We start from the raw sequence: 16,078 nt of genomic DNA, 5'->3' as shown, positions 1-16,078 counted from the left end.
GAAGGCTACTGGTACAATGGGATAGCATTAAGGATTTGGAGTTGTCTTTACTGTTCTGCTGGGGATAAATAACTCTGCCCTCTCCTGGAAGCTGTGAAACATGAGCTTTCGCTGTAATTTTCCCTGCACTCTTGAGTCTGACTCCCTGACACACCAGAGAAGGCTCTGCTGTGTTTGTAGGTGTCCTGGTTTCGGCAGGGATAGAGTTAATTTCCTTCCTAGTAGCTGGTACAGTGTTTTGGATTTAGGATGAGAACAAAACTGATAAAGCACCGATGTTTTAGTTGTTGCTAGGTAATGCTTACACTAGCCAAGGACTTTTTAGTTTCCCATGCTCTACCGACTGAGAAGGCTGCAGGTGCACAAGAAGCTGGGAGGGGGCACAGCCAAACTGGCCAAAGGAACATTCCATACCATGTGACGTCATGCTCAGTACATAAACTGGGGAAAGCTGGCCGGGGGGGCCGCTGCTCGGGGACTGGCTGGGCATCGGTCGGCGGGTGGTGAGCAATTGTACTGTGCATCACTTGTTTTGTGTATTATTATTATTATCATATTATTATTATCATTTTATTTCAATTATTAAACTGTTTTTATCTCAACCCACGAGTTTTTCTCACTTGTGCTCTTCCAATTCTCTCCCCCATCCCACCGGGGGCAGGGGGAGTGAGCGAGCGGCTGCGTGGTGCTTAGTTGCCGACTGAAATTAAACCACGACAGTAGGTCACTAAGATTGCAGACTCAGCCCTTCAGGCACCCCCTCTTTGGGCAGGGATGGTTACAGTTCCCTCTTCCTGCCAATAACACGGTTAACCATGCCTGTATTTCACCTATGCACAATTTCTGCAACAATGTCCAGTGCACTTGATAATTTTATAGTTCACCTAACCTGAAATTTGCTCTGTTCCTACTGTCAAGCTAATTAAATTCCTTCCCTCAGTAACTTTGTATTTCAGTTAGAAGAAATACAGAGTTTGTATCTATTGCAATGTATCCCTTGGAAAACCAGAATCATTAAACTTCCATTTAAATCAAAGAATCTTTCACATTATTTGTCTGCTCATTATTCATAACAACAGCACAATATTGCAATAATTGGAGGTGCATTAAAATTTTGCTTTTACTACCTATGCATGAAAACTGTACACGTGAAAACTGTTGAAGCCACTCAAGACTCAAGCACTATAAATAGTGCTCTATTGTTAGTGGATAAAAGATGAAACAAATCTCCCAGCACTGGAGCACAGCACATCCTATTAAATGTTAAGCTCTGCCTGTGCTAAAAGTGAAAGGCTACATCAACTGATAAACTAGTCTGCAGGTAAGGCATACGACTGGGAAGAGTTTGCTCTGACTCTGCAGCTTCCCCAAAGCAACACAGAAGCAGCAACTTATCTTTTTGCCTCAGCAATGGCAGAAACTGTTATAAGGCACTGGGTGGAAACTCTCATACACTATCAAGAACAGTTTGCTGTCCAAGAGCTGGAAGCACACAAATTGGATCACTCTTTATATGCTTTGCCGGGTCCTTCTACAGCTGCACTAAGCAACAGAAGGTGTATTGCAGAAAGTACAGCTGGGGCAGGGAAGAGCGGCCAGGAGGAGGAAAACACACGCTTTCAGGTCTTGCTGGATGTTGTGCGGTTCCACCCCGAAGATATCATTATTCAGACTTTCGAAGGCTGGCTCCTGATTAAAGCTCAGCACAGACCTAGGATGGACGAACACAGTTTCATATCCAGAAGCTTTACCAGACAATACAAATTACCTAATGGAGAGGAGAACAAAGATTTGTCTGCACTTTTCAGCCATGATGGCATTTTGGTTGTTGAAATGAAGAACTCAGTGGGAAAGAATTAGTCTTGTCCATAGTTTATTGCTGAGATAAATTTATTCTTAATATAGCAAAATAATATAATTCAAGCAATGCTGTAGAGTGTAGTAAGCATGTGGCTGTATTTATATTACAGTAAAGGAAAATTTTTGTATATATTTTTCAGTATGCTGAGTTTATTGTTTGATGTGAAATGTTAGACTGCTTGCCTCCAGCTACATATGTGCTGGAAAGCCAGGCTTTTTGAACAGTAGAAAATTTAGGCTAGTCACAGCAAGAGAAAAAAAAATTCTATTTGACAACATACTGAAAATAATGCACACTTATGAGTTCAGTAGGAGGACTTGTATTTCTAAGGAATAAGTATTTTTCATACATATTCATAATCCTTAAAGAAGCAATAGACAGGTTCTGAGTTTTATGGAAATTTAATTTACATACCAAAAATGCTGTTTTCTAATTTTTGAGATTAAATTCTTCTTCCTTAGGCTCTGGAAAAGCACACAAACTGAAGGATGCTATCAAGAAAAAAACCCTATTTCCACAGTTCAAGTTTGCATCGAAAAAACCCTTGAGAGATTACTTTTTAGAAGTGTGTTGCATGTTTGAAACTATAAGAAAACAGAATAATCACTGACTATATTTGTTTGAAAACACAGTAAGTAGAAATGATACTTTCTGTCAAAGACAAATTAATTTGAAAGAAAACATTCAAAGACATTTAGAAAATTGTTTTTGTTTAACGCATTCTGCTATCTGTTAGCAACTAAAGAAAAAATATATTGCTTACAAATACTCAAAAGGATCAAATTCTTCCTTGTGAAGCCCCGGTAATAAAAAGGCATTACTCTAGCACAGATGCCTTTATTTTTATGCATTTTAGGTAGTCTTGTTGTTCAGTCAGATGAATATTTTATTCTTCACGTTGCTTGACAGTTTAGGCTGAGATCCCACAACTGTGTCTTCAAGAGCAAATTTTTCTGCCTATGTATAGTCCCACTCTCCCTGTATCAACATGGGCTCTACATGGATCTAATTTTAAGTGCGGGGGTTCCTTACTACAGACACAGGTTTAATTTCTGTCCCAGTTTCTCTCATTTCAAGAGAGTGGTAGAGATGAAAAAAAATCCGCTCACTATATCTAGTATTTGGTCTTCTCAACATTAAAAAAAATAATGCTGTGAGTTTGTAAATACTCAAAAATTTGAGGAGATCTGCAGCTGCAAGTCAAACTGCCTCCTTTTATATGTACTGGAGATGAGTATGACTGCTGTGCTATGAATAGTAAAGGAATGTGGAATGGAAAGTGCCAAGTTAAATACAGACTCTTTATGATAGCCATCTGCTGTTTGGACAAATCAAAAACATATTCAAATGAAACTGAATACAAATACAATTTTAAGAACATGAAAAAAATCTGATGAACAAAACTCGGGCTCTCACTAGCTGAAGCTAGTTTAAAATGAAAGCCCTAACCTTGTACTTCTGCACATGTCCAGTCATTAGAAAGATTTATGTCGTGATTGTTTAGACTTGAAGGTATTTGAAGCAATTGACTTTAGAAAAGTGGGTAGTCTAATTCTTGCATTTTATTTATTACTTGTACTAAAACTCTGTCGTGGTTTAACCTCAGTCGGCAACTGAGCACCACACAGCCGCTCACTCACTCCCCCCCACCCCCGGTGGGATGGGGGAGAGAATTGGAAGAGCACAAGTGAGAAAAACTCGTGGGTTGAGATAAAAACAGTTTAATAATTGAAATAAAATGATAATAATAATAATATGACAATAATAATAATACACAAAGCAAGTGATGCACAGTACAATTGCTCACCACCCGCCGACCGATGCCCAGCCAGTCCCCGAGCAGCGGCCCCCCCCGGCCAGCTTTCCCCAGTTTATGTACTGAGCATGACGTCACATGGTATGGAATGTCCCTTTGGCCAGTTTGGCTGTGCCCCCTCCCAGCTTCTTGTGCACCTCCAGCCTTCTCAGTCAGTAGAGCATGGGAAGCTGAAAAGTCCTTGACTAGTGTAAGCACTACCTAGCAACAACTAAAATATCGGTGCCTTATCAACTTTGTTCTCATCCTAAATCCAAAACACAGCATTGTACCAGCTACTAGGAAGGAAATTAACTCTATCCCTGCTGAAACCAGGACAAACTCACAAGGAATTTGTACAAGAAATGCAGAATAAGGTCTGGATTGTAAATTTCCATCATGTGCAATTATTTTGTTTTTTGAATAGAGCAAAAGTCAAGAACCTAATGTTTTCTAACAAACTAAACCAAATATAAAACATATGTCCCCACATTTCCACTCAACCCACACTTTTCCCTCATATTGCCTGTGTTTAATTTGTGTATTGGTTTAAGATAATAAGAGGATGATCATGCTAGAAAATCAGATCTAGATTCTAAACACTTTTAGGTCAAGAAGCTTCCTCAGCCAGGAATCTGATGGAACACATAACATGGATTAAAAAATATGAATTCTAGATACAGGTCTGGATTTAAACTTTACACACCAACTTTATAAAAGCTCCCCCATGGTTTCCATATCACCTTATGGCACAACTGTTGGGATATAGTTCAGAATCACCAGTTAGTAACCTGCTTTGGTAATTTTTGTTTACAGGGAATTTTGTAAATTGGGTCACTTAAAATTATAGATTTTTATAAAAATTATTCTACCTATGATTGCAGTGATGGTATTCATAGCCCTAGAGATGAAAAAGCAGTTTTAAAAAAACATAACTGATTTAATTATTTCAAATTAGATCATGATTAAACTACTGGAAACTCGGCAAGGAATTGGACCAGACAGCCAAAATCATATCGTCTGTTCTATATATGTTAATACCATGGTTACACTCAGGCCTGCCTCACAAAACTGGATGGAGAATTTAACATTTGGCTGTTCTATATTGTAGGTCTCTTCACATTACTCTGTGCCCAGTTCTGTACTTGTTAACAATATTGTCAGTCAGAAACCAGTGGAACGTACTGACCAAAACATGGCAAGGATGTACCCAGGCGGATTTTATCTTCTCTAGTACCCAGAGCTTTACAAAAGCCTAAGTCTATGCTCCTTCGTGAATGGGAACTTGCCCTGGCCCAGCACCAGAGTGCTTGTGTAACGGGGACCATGCTGGAATATAGACCTGCCGCTCGCTTCCTGCGTTTTAGCACCAAGTACAACACAGCGGAAAGTGCTTCTCTCCTTTTTTTAGCGGCAATTTATTGAAAGTTCTTGGATGAATGTTTTTTATATGTTTACCAGAACAGCCTCAAAGTACTTTTGGACATGAGGAAAAATGAGGAAAAATTTCTTTACTGAAAGAGTGGTTAAACATTGGAACAGGCTGCCTAGGGAAGTGGTGGAGTCCCCATCCCTGGAGGTATTTAAAAGACGTGTAGATGAGGCGCTTAGGGACAGGGTTTAGTGGGCATGGTGGTGTTGGGTTGACGGTTGGACTCGATCTTAGAGGTCTTTTCCAACCTTAATGATTCTATGATTCTATGATTCTATACTTGGCAGAGTGTTTCTGAATTGTCTGTAAAGAACTGTTTTCACATATTGTATTTGATGTTTTACTTTTATAATCTGATTAGAACTGAATGTGAATGTCACGGAGAAAGCTGCTAATATTGCTCATGGACAGCAGAATGAGAAATTTATAAAGAGCAAAGGATTTCAGAACAGCTACAGCTTAAGACAGGTTTAAAACATTCTGATGTGATTAAGAACCCTGATATTGGCTGCCTACAAAATCCTGGCCCAGAATAAGTGATAAATGCTGCTGCAAGCCCTGCAGAGCAAGTGTTATGGAGCCTTCTCAGTCCCCATTAGTGAAAGATTACCTTTGTACTTGATCTGACTGCTCCCACAAATGGATAAAGATGTTTTCATGCATGAATCTAAGCACTGTAAAAAATGCTTTCATAGAAGAAGAAAATGTCTCAATATCAGCACTAGTCTCCAAAAGCAAGGTCACAAATATACGTTTCTATGATCCCCGTGGACAGAAAGCCCACAGTTTTGTCATCTTCATGCCATACTCATCTAAACTATTGTTAGAATTTTGTTTATTCCTGTGGAAGTCCTGCCTGTTGTCCCACTGGCCATATAATTTTTAATATACCTTTAGCTTTTTCTCATAACTGTCAATTGCTATTTCTTGCTATCAACTTCTTAATTTTTCCATTTCCACTTTCACTTGCCCTTTTTGTAACAATATGTTTTAAATTCAGATAATTCTACTTATATGAATACAGTTCTGTATTCTAAATGCATACAGAAGGACCATAGCCAGGTTCTGACACTATTTCTATTAAAAAATTATCATCTCTTAACATTTCACTAATGGTATGGGATGCCCAGTATGTCTCCAACACTGAAATCCCTTCTAAAACAAGAGTTTAATAAGGAAAGTGACAGGCTGCACCATCTGTGATAAGGAATTCATACCTCTCACCTTCTCACCAATACACAGCCCAAACCAAGTATAGCAGGAACTTTCTTCACCACCTCATCCTTTGCAGGCCTCTATGTTTGCCAAAAGACCAGCAAAACCCAGAAGCGAAAACGTTTACCTTAGAGTAACTTAATGCTGTTTTCAGCCACCGAGGTTCTCAGAACTCATCTCTTGAGCTGACGCAGACAACGTAAACACCTCCTTGGCCATCCTTTCTGTACTGCATGTCCTCAAGCAACAACGCAAGCTAAATTTTTCTCCTTGAAGATAAGACAGCAATCTCACTCAAAATTTAATGTCACTGTCTCCTGCTGGCAGAATGCACTCTCAGCTTAAACACAAGCACTGAGAGAATGGAAAATACTTTGATGGCCAAACTGCCATCAAAACTGGTCTGTTGCCTAAGTTAGTGAGAACTTGTTCTGGTTTCCAGGCTGAGACTGAGAAGTCACTCTCATAAGGTTCCACAATGGACAGTAAAAACTCATGGACAAATAAACTTGAGTTAAGGCTCATCCATCCTGAATCAATTGACAGGTATAAGTGAGGAGCTGGTGACTAGTCCTTCACTCTGAGACCAGCCTCTGCCAGCCACCTCTCTGCACAGGGCCAGAGCAACTTCAGGGTTGATGCGAACCTCTTCAGCCCAAAAGGACCCAAGTCCCATGGATTTCTAGAACCCAGCGGCATTTATTTGCCCATGATAAACCCCTGTGGGGAGTGGCCAGGGTTAACACAGGCACAGAACTCACTAAGAAGGTCCTCTCTGCAACTTTTTATCCTGGGTGAGGGTAGAGATACCTGCATGTGGGAAAAAAAAATTCTGCAATTTTATGTTCCCACTTGAAAAATATTTTGTTTTCTCCTAAATTCCACTGCATCTTTTTCTAAATTCCATAGCACAATATAAAGTGTCTCCATTTCTGATACCTGTTTTATGTTTTCAAGTATGATTGTACAAAACATTTAAAAGCTAATCATATTTGATCTTTTAGAAGCTGAAAATGAAAAAAAACCCAAACACCACCAAACCCTAGAATAACATGTGTCGCATTTATTGCATTTTCTTCATTGCTTTGCTAGTTCAAAGTCTTTACTTGGTTTTAGTCTGGTAACTTCAGTGTTTAAAATAATTTCGTGCCCTCTAGTGGCAGCCCTGCCAGGCACGCCGAACTGCTGCTCTGGGAGGATTGGGAATTAGACATTACAGTTACAGATGGTTTAGAAATGGAAGAAAACCAGTTTATTACCCTTTTAAGTGAAATTTATTATCCATCTCTATAGTTTAGAAAAATTACAGTCATTTCTAGTTATGATGAGATAGTACCACCAGCAAAACAAAATCATCTAGAGATACAACATAAATAGCAACAATAAAAAAGCACATACTGAGTAAGCATTTGACTGAGTTTGCTCTTAGAAATGATATTGATGAAAATTGGCCTATTTGTAGCCATTTCTTTGCACAAAGCACTATTCAGTGTGTTTCCTACTACGAAATTGTCCAATATGAAGATGCACGGCTTTTCCAGGGTCCACAAAGGGGTATCGTCATAATGGTGACAGTGAAAAGATGAAATGCCACCAGAGCTTCATCTTCTATATGCCGACCGGACCCGTCCCACAGGGAAGTCTGCTGCCTCCCTGGGGCCCGGGTCAGAGACATCACTAGGAAGCTCCCTGGTTTGGTACGGCCTTCTGATTACTACCCGCTGCTGGTTATACAGGCTGGCAGTGATGAGGTTGCGGAGAGAAGTCCTGCAGCGATCAAAAGGGACTTCAGGGCACTGGGGCGACTGGTTCAAGGATCGGGAGCACAGGTAGTGTTTTCCTCTATCCCTACAGTGGCAGGGAAGGATACTGAAAGGAGCAGGAAAACACACCTGATCAACGCGTGGCTCAAGGGCTGGTGCCGTCGGAGGAATTTTGGCTTTTTTGATCATGGGGAGGTTTACATGGCACCGGGCCTGCTGGTGACAGATGGAGTCCAGCTGTCTCACAAGGGAAAAAGGATCATGGCTCATGAATTGGCAGGGCTCATTGAGAGGGCTTTAAACTAGGTTCGAAGGGGGAAGGGGATAAAACCAGGCTCGCTAGAGATGAGCCGAGGGGTGGCGTGCCGATGCTGGGGGCGAAATCGATAGCCCAGCTCAAGTGCATATACACCAATGCACGCAGCATGGGCGGCAAGCAGGAGGAGCTGGAAGCCATTGTGCAGCGGGAGAGATATGACTTAGTCGCCCTCACAGAAACATGGTGGGGTGACTCTCACGACTGGAGTGCTGCAATGGATGGCTACAGACTCTTTAGAAGGGACAGGCGAGGAAGGAGAGGCGGTGGGGTGGCCCTGTATGTTAGGGAGTGTTTTGATTGTATAGAGCTCAACGATTGTGATGATGGTACGGTTGAGTGTCTATGGGTAAGGATGAGGGGGAAGGCCAACGAGGCAGATATCCTGCTGGGAGTCTGTTATAGACCACCCAACCAGGATGAAGGGGCGGATGAAGCGTTCTATAAGCGGCTGGCAGAAGTTTCTCAATCGCTAGCCCTTGTTCTCGTGGGGGACTTCAACTTCCCGGACGTCTGCTGGAAATACAACACGGCAGAGAGGAAGCAGTCTAGGAGGTTCCTGGAGTGTGTGGAAGACACCTTCCTGACACAGCTGGTAAGTGAGCCTACCAGGGGAGGTGCCTCGCTCGACCTGCTGTTTACAAACAGAGAAGGACTGGTGGGAGATGTGGTGGTCGGAGGCCGTCTTGGGCTTAGCGACCATGAAATGATAGAATTCTCGCTTCTTGGTGAAGTAAGGAGGGGGGGCAGCAAAACCACAACCATGGACTTCCGGAGGGCGGACTTTGGCCTGTTCAGGACGCTGGTTGAGAGAGTCCCTTGGGAGACGGTCCTGAAGGGCAAAGGGGTCCAGGAAGGCTGGACGATCTTCAAGAAGGAAGTCTTAAAGGCACAGGAGCAGGCTGTCCCTGTACGCCGTAAGAAGAATGGGCGGGGAAGACGACTGGCCTGGCTGAACAGGGAGCTCTTGCTGGGACTCAGGAAAAAAAGGAGAGTTTACCGCTTGTGGAAGAAGGGGCAGGCGACTCAAGAAGAGTACAGGGATCTTGTTAGGTCGTGCAGAGAAGAAATGAGAAAGGCAAAAGCCCAGCTAGAACGCAATCTGGCCGCTGTCGTTAGAGACAACAAAAAATGTTTTTACAAATATATTAATGACAAGAAGAGAGCCAAGGAGAATCTCCATCCTTTATTGGATGCAAGGGGGAACATTGTCACCGAGGATGAGGAAAAGGCTGAGGTACTCAATGCCTTCTTTGCCTCAGTCTTTAACAGGCAGACCAGTTATCCTCAGGGTACTCAGCCCCCCGAGCTGGAAGACGGGGACGGCGAGCAGGATGAACCCCCCTGTAATCCAGGAGGAAGCAGTCAATGACCTGCTATGCCACCTGGACACTCACAAGTCTATGGGGCCGGATGGGATCCACCCGAGAGTGCTGAGGGAGCTGGCGGAGGTGCTCGCCAAGCCGCTCTCCATCATTTATCAGCAGTCCTGGTTAACGGGGGAGGTCCCGGATGACTGGAGGCTTGCCAATGTGACGCCCATCCACAAGAAGGGCCGGAAGGAGGATCCGGGGAACTACAGGCCTGTCAGCCTGACCTCGGTGCCGGGGAAGATTATGGAGCGGCTCATCTTGAGGGCGCTCAAAAGGCATGAGCGGGACAACCAGGGGATCCGGCCTAGCCAGCACGGGTTCATGAGAGGCAGGTCCTGCTTGACCAACCTGATCTCCTTCTATGACCAGGTGACCCGCCTAGTGGATGAGGGAAAGGCTGTGGATGTGGTCTACCTGGACTTCAGCAAGGCCTTTGACACTGTCTCCCACAGCATTCTCCTCGAGAAGCTGGCGGCTCACGGCTTAGACAGGTGGACTCTGCGCTGGGTCAAAAACTGGCTGGATGGCCGGGCCCAGAGAGTTGTGGTGAATGGAGTTACATCCAGTTGGCGGCCGGTCACGAGTGGTGTTCCCCAGGGCTCAGTACTGGGGCCGGTCTTGTTTAATATCTTTATTGATGATCTGGATGAGGGGATTGAGTGCACCCTCAGTAAGTTTGCAGACGACACCAAGTTGGGTGGGAGTGTTGATCTGCTCGAGGGTAGGAAGGCTGGATGGATGGGCCCAGGCCAACTGTATGAGGTTCAACAAGGACAAGTGCCGGGTCCTGCACTTCGGCCACAACAACCCCATGCAGCGCTACAGGCTTGGGGAAGAGTGGCTGGAAAGCTGCCTGGCGGAAAAGGACCTGGGGGTGTTGGTCGACAGCCGGCTGAACATGAGCCGGCAGTGTGCCCAGGTGGCCAAGAAGGCCAATGGCATCCTGGCCTGTATCAGAAATAGTGTGGCCAGTAGGAGTAGGGAAGTGATCGTGCCCCTGTACTCGGCCCTGGTGAGGCCGCACCTCGAATACTGTGTTCAGTTTTGGGCCCCTCACTACAAGAAGGATGTCAAGGTGCTGGAGCGTGTCCAGAGAAGGGCAACGAGGCTGGTGAGGGGTCTGGAGAACAAGTCTTATGAGGAGCGGCTGAGGGAACTGGGACTGTTCAGCCTGGAGAAAAGGAGGCTGAGAGGAGACCTCATCGCTCTCTACAACTACCTGAAAGGAAGTTGTAGTGAGGTGGGTGTTGGTCTTTTCTCCGAAGTAACAAGCGATAGGACGAGAGGAAATGGCCTCAAGTTGCGGCAGGGGAGGTTTAGATTGGATGTAAGGAAAAATTTCTTTACTGAAAGAGTGGTTAAACATTGGAACAGGCTGCCCAGGGAAGTGGTGGAGTCCCCATCCCTGGAGGTTTTTAAAAGACGTGTAGATGAGGCGCTTAGGGACATGGTTTAGTGGGCCTGGTGGTGTTGGGTTGACGGTTGGACTCGATGATCTTAGAGGTCTTTTCCAACCTCAATGATTCTATGATTCTATGATTCTATGATTCTCTCATGGAAAATCACTTTGATTTTCTTACTAAAGCAACAAAATTATAACATAGAGGAAAATTAACTGTGCTGGTTTTGGCTGGGATAGAGTTAATTTTCTTCACAGTAGCTAGTATGGGGCTATGTTTTGGATTTGTGCTGGAAACAGTGTTGATAATACAGGGATGTTTTAGTTACTGCTGAGCAGTGCTTACACAGAGTCAAGGCCTTTTCTGCTTCTCACCCCACCCCACCAGCAAGTAGGCTGGGGGCGCACAAGAAGTTGGGAGGGGACACAGCTGGGACAGCTGACCCCAACTGACCAAAGGGATATTCCATACCATATGACGTCATGCTCAGCATATAAAGCTGGGGGAAGAAGAAGGAAAGGGGGGGACGTTTGGAGTTATGGCGTTTGTCTTCCCAAGTAACCGTTACGCGTGATGGAGCCCTGCTTTCCTGGAGATGGCCGAACACCTGCCTGCCGATGGGAAGTAGTGAATGAATTCCTTGTTTTGCTTTGCTTGTGTGCACGGCTTTTGCTTTGCCTGTTAAACTGTCTTTATCTCAACCCACGAGTTTTCTCACTTTTACTCTTCTGATTCTCTCCCCCATCCCACCAGGGGGGAGTGAGCGAGCAGCTGTGTGGTGCTGAGTTGCCAGCTTGGGTTAAACCACGACATAACAAAATAAAAAAGGAAACACATTTGGGGGCTTCAAGGAAAAGTTACCCAGGAGGTGATACACACTTTTATTATTTTTGGTTTTAGAGCTTCTACTCATTCACTTTTTCTTAATTCAAGATAGCCTAAACTCCTTACCTTTTCCCCAAAATATTCCCAAATTTATTATAATAAAGCTTCTGCACCTGAGCAGAAAAATAAATCACAATGCTTTCAAACACCTCTTTCAGCATAGATTCTCAGGGGTCTTGAGATGCCTAACTCCAAATGAAAATAATGAGATATCCCATACGTAGACATCTGTAGCCATTTGGCTTTAGTTTGGCTTTCAGTTTCACCCCCCAAATTACAAATCCCTAGGAACACATTAAATAATAAACATTTTCACTGAATTATAGGTTATCAGTCTCAATAGGATCAGAATAACATTCACTTTGAGTCTGAAAATTTAATTCCCAATGAAGATGGTAGAAATTCCCAACCAAGCAAAGCATTCAGATACGTGTTTTGTACAGCTAAAATGCCACAAGTCAATATGTGCTATTCTTATTTTGAAATCCTTGCCCCTGCTAGTCTGAACAAGAAACAAAGCTCAATCAGTCCAGCTCTTCTACTTGGCACTGTAGATGGTTACTGAGGGCCTAAGAAGTTGGCTTCTTCAAACCCTTTAAAAATCTTTTTTAGGGTGATTTCTAATTTTGCAGGTTGGTTTTCTTGAATATAATCATTGAGTTTTTAAAAATGTTAATTTTAACATCCACAACAGAGTGCCTGCACACAATGGTAATCAGAGTTGGCTCACTGGTGGGAGAGAGATGAAAAATATAATTTCAAGCTAGTTATTGTTCCAAGTTCTCTTTTCAGTTTTGTCCACCAGGGAAATAATATAACACACTTTTTCCTTTCATAATTTTGCCTTATTGATTGTGTTAGTGCCTGAAAAAACATGACTTAATTTCACGTAACTTAATTTTTGTTAAAATCTCAAGATAAAACTGGAAGATTTTAGAGAATAACTACTTCACTAGTTTACACTTATTTATTTAAGAAATATTATTTTCATTAGCTTTACAGATTTTATGTCTTCAAATTCTCCTGGTAGCAGTTTTTGTACCTGTTGAACTTGATGCCTTTGCTTGTGTCCATTTGAGATACAAATAATGAGACAGTACTTATTAAGAAAACGTCAGATCTAATGCACTAAGGGGGGCAGGGGGAAGCAGGACAGCTGCCACCTCCACCACTGCACCCAAGGAAGTAAGTCAGGCTCCCTGCTCAACTTTGTCCCTTCTTCCTGCCCTGGCCATGACAGCCACAGCCTGTCAGGCATTGGCACGACTCCTCACCATTTGGAGCAGCAAAATCCCATTCCTGAACTGGCTTTGCAGCTGCACAAGGCATCTTGTTCATCACTCCAGATTGTTCAATGAAACAAATCTTAAATGTGTCTATTTACACAAATCAAGTAGGTCAGCATAATTTCCAGTACTGATCACCTCCATGTGAAAAAGACTATTTCAGAGAAAATAACAATAATGATTAAGGGCACTGAAAAGTAAGATGAATAGGGACTGAAAAGTTTAGGAAAGGAGTTGAATCAGATGCGGTAAAATGTATATAAAACAATAAATGGTACAGAAAAGGCAGATCAGGAACTAATTTTCCTGTAGTTTAACCTGTGAGGATTCATGTGAATGCACAAGACTGCCCAGATCAAATCATGATCAATGTTAGGAGTAACTTTGGAAAGAATACAAAACCCTGATCACTTATCTTGATTTGCAGTAGTCAGAATTTGGGATGAAATCTAAGACAGAGGTTAAACTGATCCACATCTACCTCCTGTTGGGATTTTAGTCCTTACTCTAAGTTGGCCACATGGGTGGAGGGCAGCATGCTGGACCTTGAATCAGGTACCATAGGAATCCCTGCATTTGGCAGAAAAGAACCACATCTGCATCGAAGGCAGACACTGATGGCGCACTGGCTGCAGTGGCAGAAAGCTGATGATCACTAGCCTTGACAGAAAAAGAGCTTTGGTAGTTCTAAGAGCGCTGACAAATGCTGATGCGGGGCTTGAGGAGCACCTCAGAGCCTGCTGGGGGGTTAATTGTGACCAGGCCAGGTCAGGGTGCTTCCACTAGTACCAAATGAGCTAGTGGGGAAACCCAGAAGCCTTGATACAGAGTTGTTTGAAGTCAAGGTCTTCAGCTGTACCATCCTGGCAGCTGCCAGCTCTCTCTCGGGAGGAGACTGATGCTTCTTGCTTTATCACTGATGTGGACATTCAGTATTGCTCTCCGTAAACTTGCTGCTGCAAATTTAGCGCTTGGGTTTGGAGATAGTGGCACAGATGATGCAACATGGATGTGTTCCACTGGGCTGGCCACCGAGGAGCTGGTTGTGTGGTGAACTATGTGGTTCTTTGGGCACTATTGGTATCGGCTAATTAAAACAGACTTCCAGAGTTAAGCAGTGAAGGAATTTGGGGCTAACATGCTAGGCTGAGGTGAGCTGATATATTCAAAAAATGTTAAGTACACAAGCCAAGCAACAGTAATAGAAAAGTGCTGTGATAATATATGCACTAACATTGGAAAAATAAAGGTGAAAAGAAAAAACTGAACAAAAGCATACCCTAGGTATCAAACACTAAAACCAGCAATGAAAGCAAGCAGTGGGTCTTATAGGATTCCAGTGAATCACCCCCAGATGAAGACAAATTATTTGACACAAAGACCTTTGAGAAGTAACATACACTTTGAACTACATCAGAGAAATAAGCAAGAACTGCGTATCTGGCAGGATGTTGATGGAAAAACATGAAGAACTGGGGACCAAACAGGCACAATCTCCTCCAGAGAACTTCTTTCCTGGCAGGGGCAAGAAAGCTCACCACAACACAGTGAAGGCCGCGTTTACACCCAGGAGGAAGACAGCAGGCAGAAAAAAGTTTGTAGCCAGTGCATGCCACACAAACTTTATTTCAAATTGTTCTTTAACAGGTAGAAATCTTGAGAGAAACTTGTATCCAGGGATCCAAAGACAGCTCATCATTAATGGGATGGGATCCATGTGATTAGACAACACAGGACCAGGTGCCACAGGAGTTATGAGGGGAAATGATCAGGGCAGGGAAAAAAGCACAGGGACAGGATTGAGGCTGTTCCACAGAAAAACAACATAAGCAGCATGACCACATTTTTCAAGAGGGATGAAATACACATTATCCACAACTAAAATGCATGCTTTCCTAATTCTAACTTTACTTTTCTTGCTTCTTTGTAAGCAAGAACCAGCTGGAGGAGGACCACCAGAAACAGCATAACTTTCCCACAGCATCTACGTAATACACCTACTGCAGAAAAGTTCAAGAAACGATGGCATAAATTCTTCCTTCTCACAACATGGAAACCCTGAAAAGAAAACAAAGCATCTGAGAAGACACACAAGCTCCTTTGCCAAACCTGGAGAAGTGCTGAAACATCTTTGAGGGGGGTTGGAAGTAATCATCATGCTTTTGAGTCGCAGAAATCTTGTAGACTTATGAAAATTTAATCAACAGATTTAAAGATTACAACCTGTAAAACTTGGTATAAAACACTCAAAACACGGCAGTTTGGAAACGCTACCAGATTATAACCGTGTTATTGTTCTGGCCGCGAGGCCGGGGTACCTTTCTCTAGTAAGGGCAGAGGCCGCGGAGAGGAGGATGAGCAGGGACACGGCCGGGGTTTGGCGCCCACCCCGCGGCCGGTCGGACGCCAGGGGGCGGGGCGGGGTGCGCCGGGCCCATCGATGGGGGCGGCTGCTCTGCGCTCGGCTCTTCCGCCCTGTCTCTCGGCTCTGGATTAGCGAAACTGGCGACGTGGGACGGTCGCCCGCCGGGGTGAAGCCAGGACTCGGAGCCGGCCGCGCCGTAGCGCAGCGGAGCCAGCCGCCGCCGCCGCGTCCCCGCCGGCGGGACGCGGAGGCAGGGGGCACTCGCGGCGCTCTCCTGCCGCAGCCCCGCCGGCGCGGCGCGGCGCGGTGCGGTGAGGGGCGGCGGCGGCACCGGCACCGGCACCGGGGCGGCGGGGAGCCCCCGGGGGACGGTTGAGCGGTGAGGCC

At 44.2% G+C, this 16,078-nt stretch overlaps 1 pseudogene; it reads left to right on the top strand.

Moving 5' to 3' along the window:
* Positions 1-1,260: 1,260 nt before the first annotated feature.
* On the top strand, positions 1,261-1,860 carry LOC143172139 (heat shock protein beta-3-like; annotated as a pseudogene).
* The last annotated feature ends 14,218 nt before the right edge of the window (positions 1,861-16,078 follow it).

Source organism: Aptenodytes patagonicus, chromosome W (assembly GCF_965638725.1).
Source record: "Aptenodytes patagonicus chromosome W, bAptPat1.pri.cur, whole genome shotgun sequence".
NCBI classification, from domain to species: Eukaryota; Metazoa; Chordata; class Aves; order Sphenisciformes; family Spheniscidae; genus Aptenodytes; species Aptenodytes patagonicus.
The sequence above is the reverse complement of the archived record's forward strand: the minus strand, read 5'-3'. Positions and strand labels throughout refer to the sequence as shown.